Below are 19,437 nucleotides of genomic sequence, written 5' to 3'. Positions count from 1 at the left end.
GTTTACAGTCATCTTAGTTTTTTTAATTATGATTCATCCATCTTGATCAGATTAGGATTGTTACTTCTTGGGTTAGAGATTTTAGTTGGCCATGTCTTCTTTGGATTAGTCTATGTCCAATTTGTAATTAAACAGGCTCAATTGTTCTATTTCCTGGGAAAATTATTTGAATTTAAATCTGGATGGCAATGTTTGTAATGCCTAGTTGAATTATTTTTTGCATCTAGAGTCTCCTTTGTTTGTCACTCGGTTTACCATTTGAGTATTCAGAGCTGACGAGACTTTAGTTTCAAGTTTTAAGGTCTTGTTAATTTAGATTTTTCTAAGGTTGTGTCTTTCTTGTACCTGATCTAAGATTCAACTTGTTTCCATAAGAAAACTTTACATCTGGAGAAGCTTTGCACTCCATTTCCTTAGGTCTTTTTCATTTTTCCTATGACGTGGATTCAAGACCTGATCTGGTTATGTGCTTTAGGTTAATGTTTGGGTTATGTGCTTTCATCGTTTGGACTTGGAATGGGATTGGATTTAAGCTGATTTCTTTTTGTATCCAAATTCAGCTCAGATCATATCACAGTTGATTTTTCATCTTTTTGTCTCTGAGGGTTATTTGTACCTGGAATCATCTTTAATTGGGGTTTAATCATTTTCTACATCCAAGTTTCTCTTGTTATGACATGGCCTATTCAAATTTGGTACTGGTCTTGACTTTAACCCTATTGGATAACTCTTTTTTGCATCTAGATGGGTCATGCACACAACTTGACATATATTGTCTTATGGAGGTGCAAAGCAAAATTAACTTAAAATAAGATTTAATTTGATTTCACATTCAGATTCATCTCAAATCATATCATGATTAATTTTCATCTTTTTAGCTCCAAGGGGTATTTGGAGCTGAAATGCGTTTTAACCTAGAGTTTACTTGATTTGCATTTGGGTTTATAATCTTGTGTTTTAATCCTTTTGATCTTTGATGATTTGCTAGGTATAAAATCCTTCAGATCATACTCGATTTTTTCACCTTTAAAACTTTTGACCTACAAGGATATCTAGTTCCAACATGGGAATCGATCTCAAATTTAATTTGATTTTGCATCCTGTCCATTAAAACAAAGAAAACAACATACAATCATATCAAGAAAGAGAGAAAACTAGGACTCTAATGGCCTCAATGACCTCTTGGGCTCTCTCTAGCTACTTAGGTGAAAGCAATTTCTCATTTTCACTGGTCATATATTCATGTCTCCATATTGTTCCACCTCAGATAGTCTCCCATAACTACAATAGTGTCTGCCATATTCCCATCCTTAATGGCCGCCTCAATATTGATGGCATCCGCTACCTAGCACTTAAAGCATTTTGTTTTCAGCCTCTTCAAAGCCTTCACTACTAGCTCCCCAATACCTAGAATTACCAGTTGACAAACGACCTTCTTAGTCATCTCATAGTCCCCAGTGGTCCTTGCAATGTTGTACATGAAGCGCTAAAGCAGTTTATGCGCATGAGGGCCGTCAAGTACCTTGTCTCCTATAATGCTACGAATGACTCCCTCTTCCACGCCTCCACTATAGTCGAAAATCTCTTTTAACTGCTCCCTTCTAGAATTCTGTGAGCATTTACATTCACATTCAAGGATGGAAATAAACTCCACCTCCTCCACACTGGACATCGAAGAGGCTGCCATTCCATTGTGCACAAAATTCTAATGCTATTTCCTTCTTTGAACCGGTCTTTATAGAAAAAGATGCTGAGAATATCTACAAATTCATGATTCTAATCTTAGATCAAATCCCAATGAGAATGGCTACCAATTCATGCGGGCTACATGTGGATTTGTATTTTCTTGCCTTTGGGTGTTTTCGTCTATCCTTACACGTGACACCTGCAAAAGGGATGGGCATAATGTCTTGCCATGTCTTGGTGCTACAGTGGAGGCGTGTGAAGCTGCAAACTTGCTGTCATTCAAATCCAAGCCACACTAGGCTATTGTGACATCCAAAATGATTGCTTCACAGTCTTGATTGATTGCATGGTTTGAAAGATAGTCAACTTCTCAGCTCGCCTCATGGTAAATATGCTTTACAATTAAAAGTTTTTTTTGCCTAAAATCTCCCGAATTGCGTTCAATTTCATGGTTGATTTCCAACTTGGGGCTTTACTAGTGATAACTGCTCTAATCACATTGAGAGAATCACTTTTGATATCTATTTGTTGAAGGTTCTTCTCCATGCATAGCTTTAGGCCGACAAGAAGAGCCACATATTCTGCATCATTATTGGTGCCATTAGGAAGTTTTATCAATCCTCCCCAAAACAGTTTTCCTCTATGGTTCTAGTTAATGAAGCCAACATCAGACGGTCTAAGATTGCCCCTAGAAGCATCGTCAAAATTGAGTTTCAAATGGAAAATATCTCTATCTCTCTCTCTCTCTACACACACACACACACACACACAACAAAACATGCAATTTTGTAGGCTTCAAGGAAGTGTCAATAATAAATCCCTCGCCTAAATACACACATAACTAGATAAAGACATGCCTAACTAGCGTGTGTTTGTGAAGATTTTAGAATGTCTATTTCCTTGCATTTTAAATTCCCCCTTTTTAATAGTTGTCCCTGTTGTGACCATTCACACATCGCCAAAAGTCTGACTTACAATATGATTCCAATGCCAAAACACTAGACAAGTCCGCCTAGCCAAGAGAATGAAAGTCCAAACATAGGGTGAAGTCCGACTAGGCACATGTAAAGATGTCTTAAGCATAGATGAAGTCCGCCAAGGAAGAGGTAGGAAGATTGTCTAATGAACCTCCAAGTCTGCCATGCCAAACAAAGGTGAAGTCCGCCCCAAGCAAGGTAAAGTTGATCGTTCAAAACATGAGCAAAGTCCACCCAAGGTATAGACAACATGGCAAGAAGATATGTCAAGCCTGCCTAGGCATCAAGAGGAAAGGGCTGATAAAAAAGAAAGCATGGTCTAAGCACTTATCAAGTCCGCCTAACAACTAAAAGAGCATGGCATAACAACAGCAAAGTTCGACCACCTTATGGCCAGTACACCTTAAAGTCTGCCTTGCATGGTGTCAAACCAACCTGAAAGTCCGCCCAGCCATGAGGTCTGCCAAGGCTAAACTTAACATGGCTTGGCAAACATGAATTCCGTTCTATCCAAGGAAGATGGCCTAAAGATGATCAAGTTCGCCTTGGCACTTGACCAATGTCCAACACATCAGCATATCTGCCAAGGAGGGAAGCAAAGAGAAGATGGCATGAAGTTATCCAAGTCCGCCCTAGCAATGTCCAAGACACATGAAGTTCACTAAAGGGTTAGAAATGGCATGGAAACACTTAGGCTCCGCCATGAGTAGAGTTGACCAAGTTTGGAAAGTCAAGAAATTTGCCTAACACTTAGAGAAATTTCTTCTTAAAATTTTTCAAAGTCCTACCCAAGGAAGGAAATGAATTTCTAAAGTCCAACCCAAGTGTTGGAATTTGCGAAGAGGAAAAAAAATAAAAAAAATGTTGTTGTGTGGAATTTTCCACAACAAAAGAATCAAATTTTGACTGTGTTGGAGGGGAAACAAGAAGAAAGAAGAAGAATAAAGAGGAAAAGTAAAGAGGAAATGAATAAAATCCTTGTCGGAGGGTGGAGTTTGTCCTACTTAGCACAAGCCAATTTCAGAATTGAGGGCAAATCCATAGGCAAAGTGCATCCGAGCATACAGATGGCCAAAATCTCGGCTAGGTGTTGGAAGGTTCACATGAAGGTGTCACAAAATGAAATTGAATAGCCCAAATTTGGGTAAGTATGGGAAATACTTCAGAGAGAAAATTCCAATTTCCTCCATTGTGGTGAAGGCATAGGGGATTTCTTCTCCAAATTCAGGGCACATGAAAGAATTTCAAGGCATCAAGAAAGAAAAGTCTTCAAACTTGGCGAAAATATAGAAAGAAATTTTGGACTTCTTGAAGGATTTCATTTACAAATCCCAAACCTATTGAAGCAATCAGGGCAACTTCTTGAAGGATTTCATCTTCTGAAGAATTAAAGACAAGCTCCCAATCAGAATTGGATAGTGGAAAGAAGAGTATTCCAAACAAATTTCCATACTTGACAATTTCTTGACACAAATTGGAGAATTCAAGGACCAATCAGATTGTTCCCAGTTAGCATGTCCAGGTTCAATGAACCTGACTTATCCAAAAGCTTCTAGAGGGCACACTTCATAGCGCAACAACCTTCTATTTTATCATTGGTTTCACCCCTCATTTGTAAATCATGGTAGCATGTTGCAAAACATGTTGAGATAAGTAAATTGTTGTTTATGATTGCCAAAGTAATAAGTAATGCATTGTTCAAATTGATGGTGATTACTTCCCTTATATGGGAGTTTGCATGGTTCTTATCCCTCATCGTAGTTTAGATTTTATTTCATGTATGTTAGACAAATGCAAGATCTAATAAGTATTGATTTTTGGTGAATCTTCCACTCATACTTTTGATGGACAAATGATTTTTGTTCATTGTGTGAAGTTAGTTTGAGCTTACTTTGTGGATGCTTAACTTCTGCCTGAATGAATATTGTTCGATTTGATGGTAGTTATTCACGACGTGAAAATCATAAGCACATCCCTTGAAGATTGCACCCACTTTGTGTAGTTGCCCTAGCGTGGTGAAGCAAAGTGTTGTTATGGGTTCACCTAGTCAATACCATCTCTTGAATTCTTAGGAATAGATTAGAACCTCTTAACCCTTATCTCCTTTTCAATTTTCTTAAAGTCCATGATTCAAAACCCAAATGATGGATCTTCATTGTGAATTGAACAATCCAAGCGTAAGTCCCCTTTGTATTTCAGCATACATAACCAAGGTAGCTATCCAACGCAAAGTTGCCCATTCGCACATATAAACCTTGGAGTCGCTGTGTGGTCTTTCTCGCAATCTTGGCACTCGTAGTGATTTTGTTCTGGAGAGGGTAGAGTATCCTTGGATATTTTATTCTAATGTTCGGTAAATGATAAAATGTGAACCAATAGTCCCCTAAAAAACGGGCTTAAAAGGAACCCATCCAAGAAATGTGTTCCTTGTCATCCCCATTTTGAAAACTTGGGGGAGCATAGTTTTTGAGATGGAGATGACAAGGGATGCTTTCTTGAATAGATTTTTTTAAGGCTATTTTTTAGGGGACAGTAGGGGATGACTATTAAAAAAAATATTAAAAAAAGAGTTTGACAGGTTCATATCAAAATGAGATCATAGTATTTGTGCTCTTCAAGACCAATAAAGGAAAGATGACCATACATGGCAGTACCTCCATGTGCAAAATTACCCTAGCAAAAAAGAGTTTGATAGGTTCATATCAAAATGAAATCACAGTATTTGTGCTCTTCAAGACTGATAAAGGAAAGATGCCCATACATGTTACCGCATAGCAGCAAAAATTGTTTGGGGAAAAAATTGGCAAACCAGAAGTATAATTTTTTTTTTGAAAAAATAAGGAAAAAATCAGATTAGAAAAAACAGAAAAATTTGTAAAAAAGAGAAATTATTTTTAATAAAAACATGGCATTTCCATAACATAGAGATATAGAGAGCAAATAAAATAGAGTTTAACCCATGAATGTTTTGTTGTTTATATTCATAATGCTGATTACATAGGCAAATATTCAGTTAACTTTTTAAGAGTGCAGTCACCAAATACACCAAATAATTGTCTAAGTCTGAGATCAAATATTAGCTAAGTCTACCAAGTAACTGAGATCAAAACTTAATAGCTAACAATCCAGCTACTGTTAGGAATTTAGTAAAAGTGGAAGCCATTTTGAAGTGATCCAAGAATTTCATTGTGATTGAGGCAAGGAGTTTTGTAGGGTTAATTCAATATTTTAGAAAGCTTATCAAATCATTTTCCACAATTGCAATGCTTTATATCATAGCAGCAAAAATCATTTGGGGAAAAAATCGGCAAACCAGAAGTATAAGATTTTTTGAAAAAATGGGTAAAAAATTGGATTTAAAAAAATCGTAAAAAATTGTAGAAAAATAGACAAACTACTTTTTGTTAATCTTAAGGGCATTTCCATAGCATAGAGATATAGGGAGTAAACAAAATAGAGTTTAACCCATGAATTGTAAAAAATAGATTTTTGTTGTTTATATTCATATTGCTGATTACATAGGCAAATATTCAGTTAACTTTTTAAAGGGCAGTCACCAAATACACCACATAGCTGTCTAAGTCTGAGATCAAAGATTAACTAAGTCTATGAAGTAGCTGAGATCAAAATTTATTAGACAATGATCCAGCAATTGTTAGGAATTTAGTAAAAGTGGAAGCCATTTTGAAGTGATCCAAGACTTCCATTGTGATTGAGGCAAGGAGTTTTCTAGGAGTAGTTCAATATTTGAGAAAGCTTATCAAATCATATTCCACAGTTGCAATGCTTTATATTCCCTAATGGCAATTGATAAGTCTTTTATATGGGGTAGAATTCAACAAAAGGCATTTGTTTAGCTGAAGTAAAAGATTAGCAAGCCATTGGTTTTGGCAATACCTAGCTTGCAACTGCTATTTTAGGTAGAGACAAATTTTAATGATTGTGTTGAGGCTATTTTATTACAAGTATGTAAGCTTGTTTGTATGTAAGATTTTGTGGTGCACTTTGGATATATTGCTCGCGTAATGAATTGTATGTCTTTGTTTTAGCAAAAAATAGTTATATTAATTATAAATTAAAATCGTATATCTATATCTATATATGTTATATATGTCTTCGGGCGTTTAGTGTTGTAGTAGAAACACTTTGTTGGTGAAGCAACCACCAAGGTTCAAACCCCTGCTGGGCCATTGAGCTTGTAGGCCTTTTGCCTTCGTTGAGCCATTGAGCTCATGGGTCTGAACAAGTGAAGTGCGGGGAATGATGACTCCTTGAAAATGGCCTCGTGGGAAGAGATCCATTGTAAGTGGTCTCTCTGGGATCAAACCAAGCTAAAAACTTGAGTTTCCACCATCATAAAAATATATATATTATATATTAAATTAAAAATTAAATATGTACATTATAAATTTTACATTATTTTTAATTTATAGTTTATTATATAACTATTAATATATATTCATTGTCTATAATATTTTAAATTTTAAAAGTGCTTTATGGTATTAATTATAAACTATAGGGGTTCGCTCCTTCCTCGTCAAAATGCCATCTATAATAGTGCATAATAGTATTAATTTTAAAGTTAGTGTACAATATGGCCTATGAATAGGCAGTGTTGGTGAATCCGATTGAAAATCAAAAAAAGGAAGAGTGGTCTAAACCAGACAAGGGATGGATAAAAATAAACTTTGATGGAGCTTCAAGGGGTAATCCAGGGCCGTCAGGGATTGGGTTTGTAGCTCAGGATTGGCTGGGGAATATTTTGGCATTTGGTGCGAAACGTATTGACAATGGGACAAATAATATAGCGGAGGGAATGGCAGCATATATGGCAATTCGGTTTGCGAAGTTCCCGAGCTTTTCCAAAATACATTTGGAAGGCGACTCATTGATAATTGTTAATGCGATTATTGCAGGGGAATGTCAAGCATGGCATCTGAACAAGATAGTATCGACAGTTAGGGATGAGCTGGCAACGGTACTATGTTTTCGAGTGGGTCATGTTCGACGATCAGCAAATGACGTGGCTGACACTTTGTCCAAATGGGTGGTTGGGTTTAATGAAGTTGGTGAAGTACGATTTGAAGGTTTTCGTATTGCAATTCTCGAGGATTTTTGAGTTGGCACTCGCTTTCATTGTGAAACATTGATGAAGTAATAGGGAAGTTATTGTGTGATGGGACAACGCATGTGTGAGGGATAATAAATCGGCGGTTGGTGGGTATTGTATCATTGTTTTTCTCATTTTTTCGTGGTTACAATTTGAGGTGGTAGGCAGGTATGGAGGCGAATTTCCCTCTATACACTGATAGACTGCAGGATTCTTTTTTTGGTCTCATTACGCCGCTAAGAATGAAGAGGTTGTTCAAGGTGAAGGATGACGATTTCATCCATATTATGGAGTCGTTGTTCGGTGAAGTCTTCCTGGACGCAAGACATAGATACCGGTCGAACATGGATGTGGTGACCATGGTGGTGGCATGGGGGCTTGAATTGGGTGACTCCATAGAAAATGATGCATGGGTAGTGCGGACAATTTTGGACGATGAATGGTTAGTGGGGTTGAACTCGATTTTGGAATGGGCCATTCCAGGAGCAGGATTTGATGTGAGCGAGTGCTTTGCAGACCAAAGGATGGCAGACCTCCACGAACTTGTTCCCTTTATGCGATGGCCGACAAGGTTTAATAGAGACGAGCGGCGTGCGGAGGCGGTGATTGCATGGGACTCTTTGAAAATTCTTCTGCGACAGAGGATGGCTGTGGGTGGCAGAGTGGTGGTTTTGGTGGCAAATGCGGGTGGTGGGAATGCAAATGGAAGACGGGGTCGACATTGTGGAAGGCGTGCTCAGGGCCAGTAATCGGTATGCTCCTTGGATGGTGGTTGGTGCTAGCTCTCTTTCTCAACTCCCTGTGAATGAAAATTGGTGTTTTGTTGTTATTTGTACAATTTTTGATAAATAGTTTCCATGGGGACATGAATGTAACTCGATGTATATGTGAAGGGGTATGTATTTTTTGGTATTCTTCGATTCTATTGTAGGTGGTAGGGTCTGTAAATTGTCAATGATGTCTAGGGTTTATGGTGTATTTTCAGTAGTGTCCCCATTGTCAGAGTTTGCAATGATGTATATGGTGTTATGTGGGCGGATGTCCCAATTTTGGTTTGCTATTCGGAGGTGGGTGATATGGCAGGTAATGATGCTGGTTTCTGCCCTGACTGGAAGAGGCCTATAGGTGTTTTTTGGGCAAAAATGGTGGTTAGGGTTAGTTTTTACAGTTCGGTCTCTGTTATTTTTTCTCTTATAGAGTCCAATATGGTACTCAACATTGTAATACTTTTGATTAAATATTAATAAAATTAATACTTTACCAATCAAAAAAAAGAAGCTAGTGTACAATATTAATTATATCCTTGTTCGCATCAAAATCCATGGGGCGGGGTGTGCAGAGAGCTTGGGTCATATCGAAGCTGTGATTTAGAGCAGATTTGCCAGCTACTTTGATAGTATCTCATATGCCCCCCACAATTTAACATGATTGAGGCCCTTTCAAATTTGGTTGATGACCACCATTGCTCATCACTCCTTTATTTAGGGATTTTTGGAGGTCGGAAAGAAAACTAAGGGACAAAATAACAAACTTTTTCAACATTGATTCCACATTGACAATATTAAGAGAATGATTGTCGAAGTAGGTTTGCCCCGCAGGCTGGCAAAAGCATGCTCTGATACCACTGGTATGTCCCCTAATTAGTTATACTTTTAATTAACCTAAATTCGCCCAAATCTAAAATAGGTAATTAAGTTTATGGGAGTACCTTTGTATATTGTTTTCCTGCAACACAAAATTAGAGAACACATATGAAGTAATACTTATAAGTTGAAACATATACTAATCAATTAGATTGAGTGATACCATTCCTTATGTATAAATTACCATTAATATTATATTTGTTAGATAAAATCAGATTGTAGGTTAGTTGCCATTCTTTATTATCCAATTCTTAGTGCACTAGGGTAGGCTAATTGGATAGGGTGTCCAAGAGACCTTCCACCCTAGGCCCAAGAGCTGATGCTACATCCCTCTTGGCTCCATGTGGCAGGTTTTAAGCATCCACTATAGAGTGGCATACCTAAGAGAGGGTCCCTTATATACAATGAACAATCTTGTTTATGATATTCCAATGAAATTATATTTATTGTCCAACTCAGTCCATCACAGATATACAGTTACTATAACTGTTTATACTTAACATTGTCATCACAAGTTCCATTATATTATGTTAGTGCATTATATCAGGTTATCATCAATGCTTTATGTTAATAATATCTTGTTATCATCATTAGTCCTTTATTTACCATTATTTCATTATAATTGTTACGTTGTCCCTGTTGAAGTCATGGCTCAGACTTTCAGAGAGCTTAGATTTGATGAAATTGATGTTACCCTAGATGAGGCACATGAGATGACTATGAAAAGTGATATGTTAATTATTCTAGGAATATATATATATATATAAAATTAGTTCTTTAATTACCAGTCCTACAGTATGTAATTATCTTAATATAGACTTGGATAACATTTGCTTCCCACCCTTATATCGTATTAATGAAATCTATCTTAATTAGGATTATATTTAGTAATTTAGCTTCAACAATATGAATGACTTGTTATGCTGCAATGCTAGATCAGAATGTTGAGTCAGAATCCTCTCATACCTGTTGCTGACCCTATTCGCTATTAATCCTTGCTGGCAACCTTCCTATCTTATCCGATTCCCCTTTCTTCCTCCTCATGTCTATTGGAAGGTATTTATCCTTCCTATCATGGGTGGAGAGACCACTACCAACGGTCATGCGTTTTAGTGGCAGCGACCCTTTGGAAAGGTCGCTGACTTCTTCATCGCATTTGTCAAACCATGGCAACCATTCATAACAAATCATGAATGCCAATAATTATTAATGCAAATACATTAATCGGGATATTATAATAATAAGAATCAATTAATAATAATCACTATTACTTAAGGATATATGTAATCAGAATATGATTAGTAAGAAATCAATTAATATCAATATTAGATATCATTATTGGTTTTGCCCTAATCTTAATAACAGTTCTGATCTGATCTGGTCAATGGATGTTCTCACTGGATGCTTTGATTCCTTTCATTTATATCTCTCAATGTGAGGGAGGGGTCATACCTTTTCATCATGTATGCCCTTTGGCAAGAGACACACCCTTTTACCATTAGCACCCTTTGAAAGAGTGCAACTCCTCATTATTTCTGCTCTTTGAAAGGGACACAACCTTTCACAATCAGATCTGCACTTCTTATTAAATCAGATCTGCATTTCTGATTCCCCAAATTATCCCCTCTCAAATGAGGTTCTCTTCTCCCATTTTATACCTCATTTTTGGGAGAGTCACAACTTATCATTTCATGCCTTTTGTCCATTCATTAACTTAATTATATTTTCAATTATATTTAATTATATTCTTTTATATTTTCATTTTAATTTTATTTATTTTTCTTTTAAATACTAATTTTATTATTAATATTTACTACATATGATCCTAATTAAGATAGATTTCATTAATACGATATAAGGGTGGAAGCAAATGTTATCCAATTCTATATTAAGATAATTACATACTATAGGACTGGTAATTAAAGAACTAATTTAACATAGTATATATATATATATATATATATCTGTTGATGTAATCTAAGGATGAATAATACCACCAAAATCTGTTTATAATTTGGAATAATACTGTATTTCAATGTAGTGCTGATAATATAAGGGACAACGTAACAATTATAATGAAATAATGGTAAATAAAGGACTAATGATGATAATGAGATATTATTAACATAAAGCATTGATGATAACCTGATATAATGCGCTAACATAATATAATGGAACTTGTGATGACAATGTTAAGTATAAACAGTTATAGTAACTGTATATCTGTGATGGACTGAATTGGACAATAAATTTAATATCATTGGAATAATCATATGTTGAAATAATATGTAGCAACGGTCGGATAATTCTAACTGTTCTAATATCTACTTGGCCTAATAGCCTCAGACATCTGTATGATAAATTCTTTTATTCCTACCCTTGATCATGCTTCACTGTATATGCATATTCTGATCACAGATCACGATGTTATATGATGATCGATTTGCTCCATTATCATCAATATGTTAATTGGATTATACATAGCATTAATTATGTTTTTATATCGATTATCAAGAGCGATGATTAAATGTTGTTTATTAAGTCATAGTAATTATACCGATTACTAATTGTTTAATCAAACATTGCGTATGTTTATCAATGGTCGTTGCTCCACATAGGAGTCATGACTCTATGTTGATCTTCGAGAGTTTATATCTCGGCTCCATTCCATTCGATGATCTATATACGAAGTTGTTGATATAACAGGAGCAGTCGATATCATTGTGCATACATCAGTGATTTGCAATACAATCAGTTGTAACATTATACAGAATATTGTGTGATCTTCAGTCACATTAAATAATATAATCTGAACTGTGTAATCAGCTTTAAAGGAAATTCTGATTCACACATACTATTGTGTATAATTCTATACTACATTATAATTTAAAAATTACCTATATATAAATATGATCCACTTTAACATGGTATCAGAGCCAACATAAGAAAAAGATCAGATCAGATTTATATAGGCGATACTACTCTCTATATACTCTCGAATTCTTCAACTCCCTTCTATACATCAAAACGGTGAATGGTGTTAGATTTGAGGATCGACTTGATGGAGCTTCCAACTTTGTATCTTGGAAGTTTAGGATTATGCTTGCTTTAAGAGAAAATGAATTAGATGAATTCGTAAAGAAAGCTATACCTGTACCTGACAAAGAAAGTGCAAAGCCCCAATGGATGAAAAAGAACAATAAAGCTATGAAAATGTTGGTGGTTGCAGTGAAAGATCATATTGTACCAATTATCTCAAAATTGGAACGGCCTATGATATGTTCAAATCATTAGAAAGTATGTATGAGATAAATAACACTAGTAGAGCTCTTGCACTAAAGCAACAATTCCACCATGTTAAAATGATCAAGGGCGAAACTATCACCTCATACTTCACGAGGATAACAGAACTAAGAGACCAACTCTCCACCATTGGTCACATAATTGAAAGTAAAGAGTTAACCATGTTGGCCCTCTATGGTCTCCCTTCTTCTTGGGAATCATTCATTCAAGGGATAAGCACACGATCTAAACTTCCTAAGTTTGATCTTCTAAAAACTGATTGCATTCAAGAAGAGTTGAGACTAATCACAAGAGGGATTGGACAAAGCTCCACGAATGATGACATTCATGTTCTAGCCACACACTCCACCAAGAAGAAGGAAAAGAAAGGATACTTAAAAAGAAACAAAGACAGAGAATCAAATGATGTTTCTACGTCCAAGAGAAGGAAGGATATGTCAAAAGTACAATGTTTCAGATGTGACAAATATGGTCACTATGCCATGAAATTTCCTACCACGACCATGCCTCAAGCTTCCATTGCACATGTTGACGAAACCCTTCCTCAAGGAGATGCAGATGGATTCATCTTCTATTCGGCTCTTTCAAGTCATGTGGCTACCGGTCACAACACTTGGATAATTGATAGTGGGGCATCACGCCACATCACGGGATTTAGAGAACATCTAGATAACTTGGTGGAGAATACATCAGATGAGAAAGTTACCATTGGAGACGACTCTAGCTATTCAGTAAAAGGAGTTGGGACCTCTACTCTATAGCTAAATTTAGGCATCTCCATACAGTTGATTGATGTATTATTCGTACCAGGGATTAAGCGAAACTTGGTCTCCATATCAGCCTTGGAAGACAAAGGCTACCGAATTGCTTTCATGGATGGCAAGGTCCTAGCATGGCCCAAGAAGACAAACATCAAGAAGGCTCAAATTATAGGAGTTCGCCATGGATGATCCTATCAACTTTGCACTACTTCTTCTCAAGCACTAATTCATGATTCTTCAAACACATGTGAGATTTGGCATAGAAGATTGGGGCATCTTCATTTTCGTGCTCTACCTTTGATGGAAAAGATGGTGACTGGACTTCCCAAGCTTAACCAAGAACGTGAAGGAACTTGCAAAGGATGTGCCTTGGGGAAGAACACTAAAGGTACTTTTTATAATAGTGAAAGTAGATCTAAATATGTTTTAGAACTTATTCATTCAGACTTATGTGGGCCTATGACAATAGCTTCCTTAGGCGGGTTCTTGTACTATGTTACTTTCATTGATGACTATTCTAGGAAAACTTGGATATATTTTTTGAAGAGTAAAGAATCTGATGAAGTACTAATGAGATTTAAGGAATTCAAAGCCCTAGTAGAAAATATGTCAAGGAAAAGAATCAAAACCTTAAGATCAGATAATGGAGGAGAGTAGACCTCTAATAACTTTAGAAACTTTTGTAGTGATGTTGGGATTAAGAGGGAGTTTAGTGTTCCCTATAACCCTCAACAAAATGGTGCGGCAGAAAGAAAAAATAGGACCATTGCAGAATCCGCTAAAGCCATGATACATGGCCAAAATCTTCATGCCTCTTTTTGGGCTGAAGCTTCTAGAACTGCTGTTTATATTCAAAATAGAAGCCCTCACAACATTTTGGGAAATAAAACACCTGAAGAAGCATTCACAGGAGTAAAACTTGATATAAGCCACTTGAGAATCTTTGGTTGCCCAATATACATTCACATACCCAAAGATAAAAGATCAAAACTAGAACCTTCAAGCAAGAAGGGAATTTTGTAGGCTACAGTGAAACATCTAAAGCCTATAGGATCTATATTCCAGGACAAAAATTGACTGATTTAAGTAGGGATGTAATCTTTGAAGAAAATGTTGCATTCAGAAAATCCAAGGATATCCATGAGATAGAAGATCGAGAGCCTCCTCAAAATATGGAAGAAGACCATACTCCTGAGATTCAGAGGGAGACTCATGAACTTGTCATAGATGTTAATCCAAATAAACCCTTGGATCCTATTGATGGGCCTAGAGACATTGTTGTAAACCGGAAAAGACCACTTTGGGCAAGAAAAATGATGCAAGAGGCTGAAGGCTTTGCAACACCAAAAGGAACCTTCACAGATTCTTCAGCTATGTTGCACTAATGAGTGAAATCATTGAGTCAGAACCCACTAGTGTTGAGGAAGTTTCTAGTCTTCAAGTTTGGAAAGATGCTATGACAGAAGAATACCAATCTATTCTAAAGAATGATGTTTGGGACATTGTTCTAAATGGCTCTTCAAAATTAAACATGCTGCTGATGGTAGTATTGAAAAATATAAAGCCAGATTTCTAGCTAGAGGATTTTCTCAAAAGGAAGGAATTGACTACGAAGAAACCTTTGCTCCTATTGCTCGATATACTTCTGTCAGAACCGTGATTGCTATTGTTGCATCAAAAGGGTGGAAGATCCATCAAATGGATGTAAAGACTGCCTTCCTTAATGGTGTAATTGAGGAAGAAGTATACCTTGAGCAACTTGAAGGTTTTGTAATACATGGAAAGGAATCTCATGTTTGTAAATTAAAGAAGGCATTGTATGGTCTTAAATAGGCTCCTCGTGCTTGGTATGAGAGGATTGACCATTACCTTTTGAGCTTGGGTTTCTCCAAGAATGATGCAGATTCTAACCTATATTTCAAGGTAATTAATGGAGAAATCGTGATCCCAATTCTTTATGTTGATGACTTATTAATTACAGGAGAAGATCATCTAATTATCAAATGTAAGCAAGAGTTAGCATCTGAATTTGATATGAAAGATCTAGGTCTTACACTATTTCCTTGGTTTAGAAGTATGGCAAAAATTTGATGGAATCATTCTAAGTCCAGGAAAGTATACCATTGACATTTTGAAAAGGTTTGGAATGATGGATTGTAAATCCATGTTTACACCTATGGAAACAAACTTGCATAAGTTAAGAGAAGATGCAACTTATTCAGACTTGGCAGATCCCACTCTTTACAGGCAAATGATTGGGTCCTTGATGTACTTGGTCAACACTAGACCAAATATTTGTTATGCAGTGAGTGCACTTGGTCAGTTCATGAGTGAACCAAGACAAATACACCTAGTTGCTGCAAAGCATATTCTGAGATACCCGCGTGGCACAATCGAATATGGTTTAAAATATGATGATGTGGACCTGAACCTTCATGGGTACATTGATTCTAATTGGGCTGGGAGTGTAATTGATCGAAAAAGAACATCAAGATGTTGTTTCAGTTTGGGCTCAGCTATGATTTCCTGGTTCAGTAGGAAGCACTCAGCTCCACAAAAGTAGAGTATATTGCAGCATCCATGGGGGCTCGAGAAGCTGTGTGGCTCAGAAAACTTCTTGTAGGATTGTTTGGACAATCCTTAGACCCTACTATTTGTGACAATCAGAGCTGTATAAAGCTTTCTGTCAATCTCGTGTTTCATGACAGAACAAAGCATGTGGAGATCCCTTATCATTATGTTAGAGACATGGTGGAAATGAATGTTATTCAGTTGAGATATGTTAGTACAAATGAACAAACTGCAGATATCCTCACCAAGCCTCTTGCTAGAATAAAGTTTGCATACTTTCGAGGTAAGCTTGGTATGGTAGAAAATGTAGCTCTAGTTGAGATTGAGTCTTAGCAACATTGATCTGTTTTAATAGTAGTAATGTATTCTTTAAGATGTTTAAAGTGTAAACTCTTATTAATGCAATCTTATTAATCTGATATGGTTCATGATTAGTGTCATGTGTTTGACTCCATGACAACATTGGTTCAGTGCTTGATGAGCCCTTGTGAACATTATTGTGAGGTGACGATCTCTGAATAATGAATACTTGTACATCTGATCATTATCGTAAGGTGACAATCATATGATATTGATTGATCATACCATTATGATGGATATCATGAGACATGATATCTATGGACATGTCATAATGGTTTATATCTCTAGTAGTAATATCTATGGATATGCCATAATGGTGGATATCATGAGATGTGATATCCATAGATAAGCCATAATGGTGGATATTACATAAAGAGATTCTCATGGTGGATTTCATGTGACATGAAATCCATGGATATGCTATGAAGTAATATCTTTAGATATACCATGATCGTGGATATCATGAGACGTGATATCCGTGGACAAGCCATAAATGGCAGATATTATGTTAAAGGATTTATGGTGGATATAATGTGACATGATATCCGTGGATATGGCATAACTCCTAATATCACAGTGAGGTGATATCTTTCTCTCACACAATAGATGAAGCTATTGTGTTCACAATATGGTGATATAACTTATTAGGAGAGAAGTATTCCTCCCTAGCTGAGAGGGAGTGTTGAAATAATATGTAGCAACGGTCGGATAATTCTAACCGTTCTAATATCCACTTGGCCTAATAGCCTTAGACATCTGTATGATAAATTCTTTTATTCCTACCCTTGATCGTACTTCACTGTATATGCATATTCTGATCACAGATCACGATGTTATATGATGATCGATTTGCTCCATAATCATCAATATAATAATCGGATTATACATAGCATTAATTATGTTTGTATATCGATTAACAAGAGTGATGATTAAATGTTGTTTATTAAGTCATAGTAATTATATCGATTACTAATTGTTTAATCAAACATTGCATATGTTTATCAACGGTTATCAATGGTCGTTGCTCCACATAGGAGTCACGACTCTATGTGGAATCATGCCGATTCCACATAGAGCCGTGACTCTATGTTGATCATCGAGAGTTTATATATCGGCTCCATTCCATTCGATGATCTATATACGAAGTTGTTGATATAACAGGAGCAGTCGATATCATTGTGCATACAGCAGCGGTCTGCAATACAATCGGTTGTAACATCATACAGAATATTGTGTGATCTTCAGTTACATTAAATGATATAATCTGAACTGTGTAATCAGCTTTAAAGGAAATTCTGATTCATGCATACTACTGTGCATAATTCTTTACTGCATTATAATTTAAAAATTACCTATATATAAATCTGATCCACTTTAACATCATAAACAAGATTGTTCATTGTATGAGGCAACAAAGGCACATAACATGTTTATAGCAAATAGTTAAGGAGATGAAAGAATGTATCCTTAGTAACTATAGTGGCCGTTAAGTAGAAGAAATTGAAGCATTGCACATATGATGTGCATAATTTGTTACTATTGTAGAACTAACAATTAACAACTGAAGAATCCTACCCAATACCAAAATGTTCTCTTGATGAACATAGGATAATAATATTTCCAAGTTTAGAATACAATGAGAATGAGTGTGTGATCTATGATCCCAACAGCATATTGTTTAAGAGCATCAAAACATATCAAGCAACTGTAGCGTACAAACATTCTTGAGGTGTCTTGTGGTCACTTATATATTTTGTAGAAAATCATCATATTTGGCATTAAGCTGGTTATGTTTTTGAATTTTATATCTTCAACCTTGAGTTTCATGTGTTTGTAAGTGTGATTATTTAAGGGTGCCTAAGCATAATTTGTGTATACTTCATTTTTTTCCTTTGTTCTATAAGTTCATTGTCGCAAGTGCACAAATGATTATGGTGATTGTGAATTCCTTACTCGTAGGGTGTGTTCAAGGTTTCATAAGGAGTGTGGGAGGGCTTGTTGGCCCCACACACTTTTTAATTTTGAATTAAAAAAGGGGGATGCCCAAGATGGGAACCTTGTTTCCTTAAGGCTAGGGGATGTCCTTGGTCATTGTTGTGTCCAAGGGATGGGGATGTGAAGTTGGCAATTTGAGACCTGCCCCCGTGTATCTCCTAGTTCTTCTGTAGCATAGAAGGATCATGGCGTTTTCATTGGAAGTGCTATCATGGGGATTTAATTACATCATTTTTACATGTACTCGATGATTTTGGTTAAGTGGAATATTTGTAAAATTTTAAAAGTAAAAGTTGTTTTATGTTAATTTGATGTATAAGGCCCCCTTTGGAAATCCACATAGGAGCTTCTATCCATTTACCTTATATATTGTTCAAATTTTGCACTCATGTGTCTGCATCTCATGACATAGCTTGGGGGCAAATCAAACCTTGCCTATACATGTACAGCTCAAGCATGAAATCCACTTTTTGTTATACTGTTATTTGTATCAATGCCCTTTTTTTTTTGTTTTGTTTTGCAAAAGTAATCATCCCTGAAGAGTTTTTTTCCTTCATTAAAGAGGAGCCACCTTGTGTCAAAGAAATCAGAAAACGTGTTGTACACACCCTAAGCTTTTTATTTCAGAGACTCACGGTATTGACATGGTCCTTCAGGGAAATGTGAACAAATCATAACTGATACAGGTGTCTTGTGCATAGATGAATGAAAACAAACCATTTGAATGATCCCCTACGAATGAGATAGAGCTTGAAAGCAATTTATTCTAGGAGTCTTTTGAGAAAGGACCTAGAAAGTGCAAAGATTCATTCAATGAAGGACCTGAACTTGATGCATTATGTGATTTTGCTAATGCACATTCTTTTGTATCTTTAATACAATTTCTTAATAAATTATTTATTGTTTACTTTTTTCTAGGTTGAGTTCAACTTTGCAGTCTATATAATCTCAATTCTCTTGGCATATTTATAACTCAGTATACTTAATTGTTTTGAATAATTATATGTAATCGTATATATATTATTCAATTC

General features: G+C 36.0%; 1 protein-coding gene across 2 annotated transcripts in view; it reads left to right on the top strand.

Moving 5' to 3' along the window:
- Positions 1 to 19,437, top strand: part of LOC131052476 (NAD-dependent malic enzyme 59 kDa isoform, mitochondrial) — an 85,009-nt gene that overhangs the window by 48,918 nt on the left and 16,654 nt on the right. The window lies entirely within an intron of this gene.

The sequence above is a fragment of the Cryptomeria japonica genome, chromosome 8, assembly GCF_030272615.1.
Source record: "Cryptomeria japonica chromosome 8, Sugi_1.0, whole genome shotgun sequence".
Classification (NCBI taxonomy): domain Eukaryota; kingdom Viridiplantae; phylum Streptophyta; class Pinopsida; order Cupressales; family Cupressaceae; genus Cryptomeria; species Cryptomeria japonica.
This window is presented reverse-complemented; position numbering and strand designations above follow the sequence as displayed.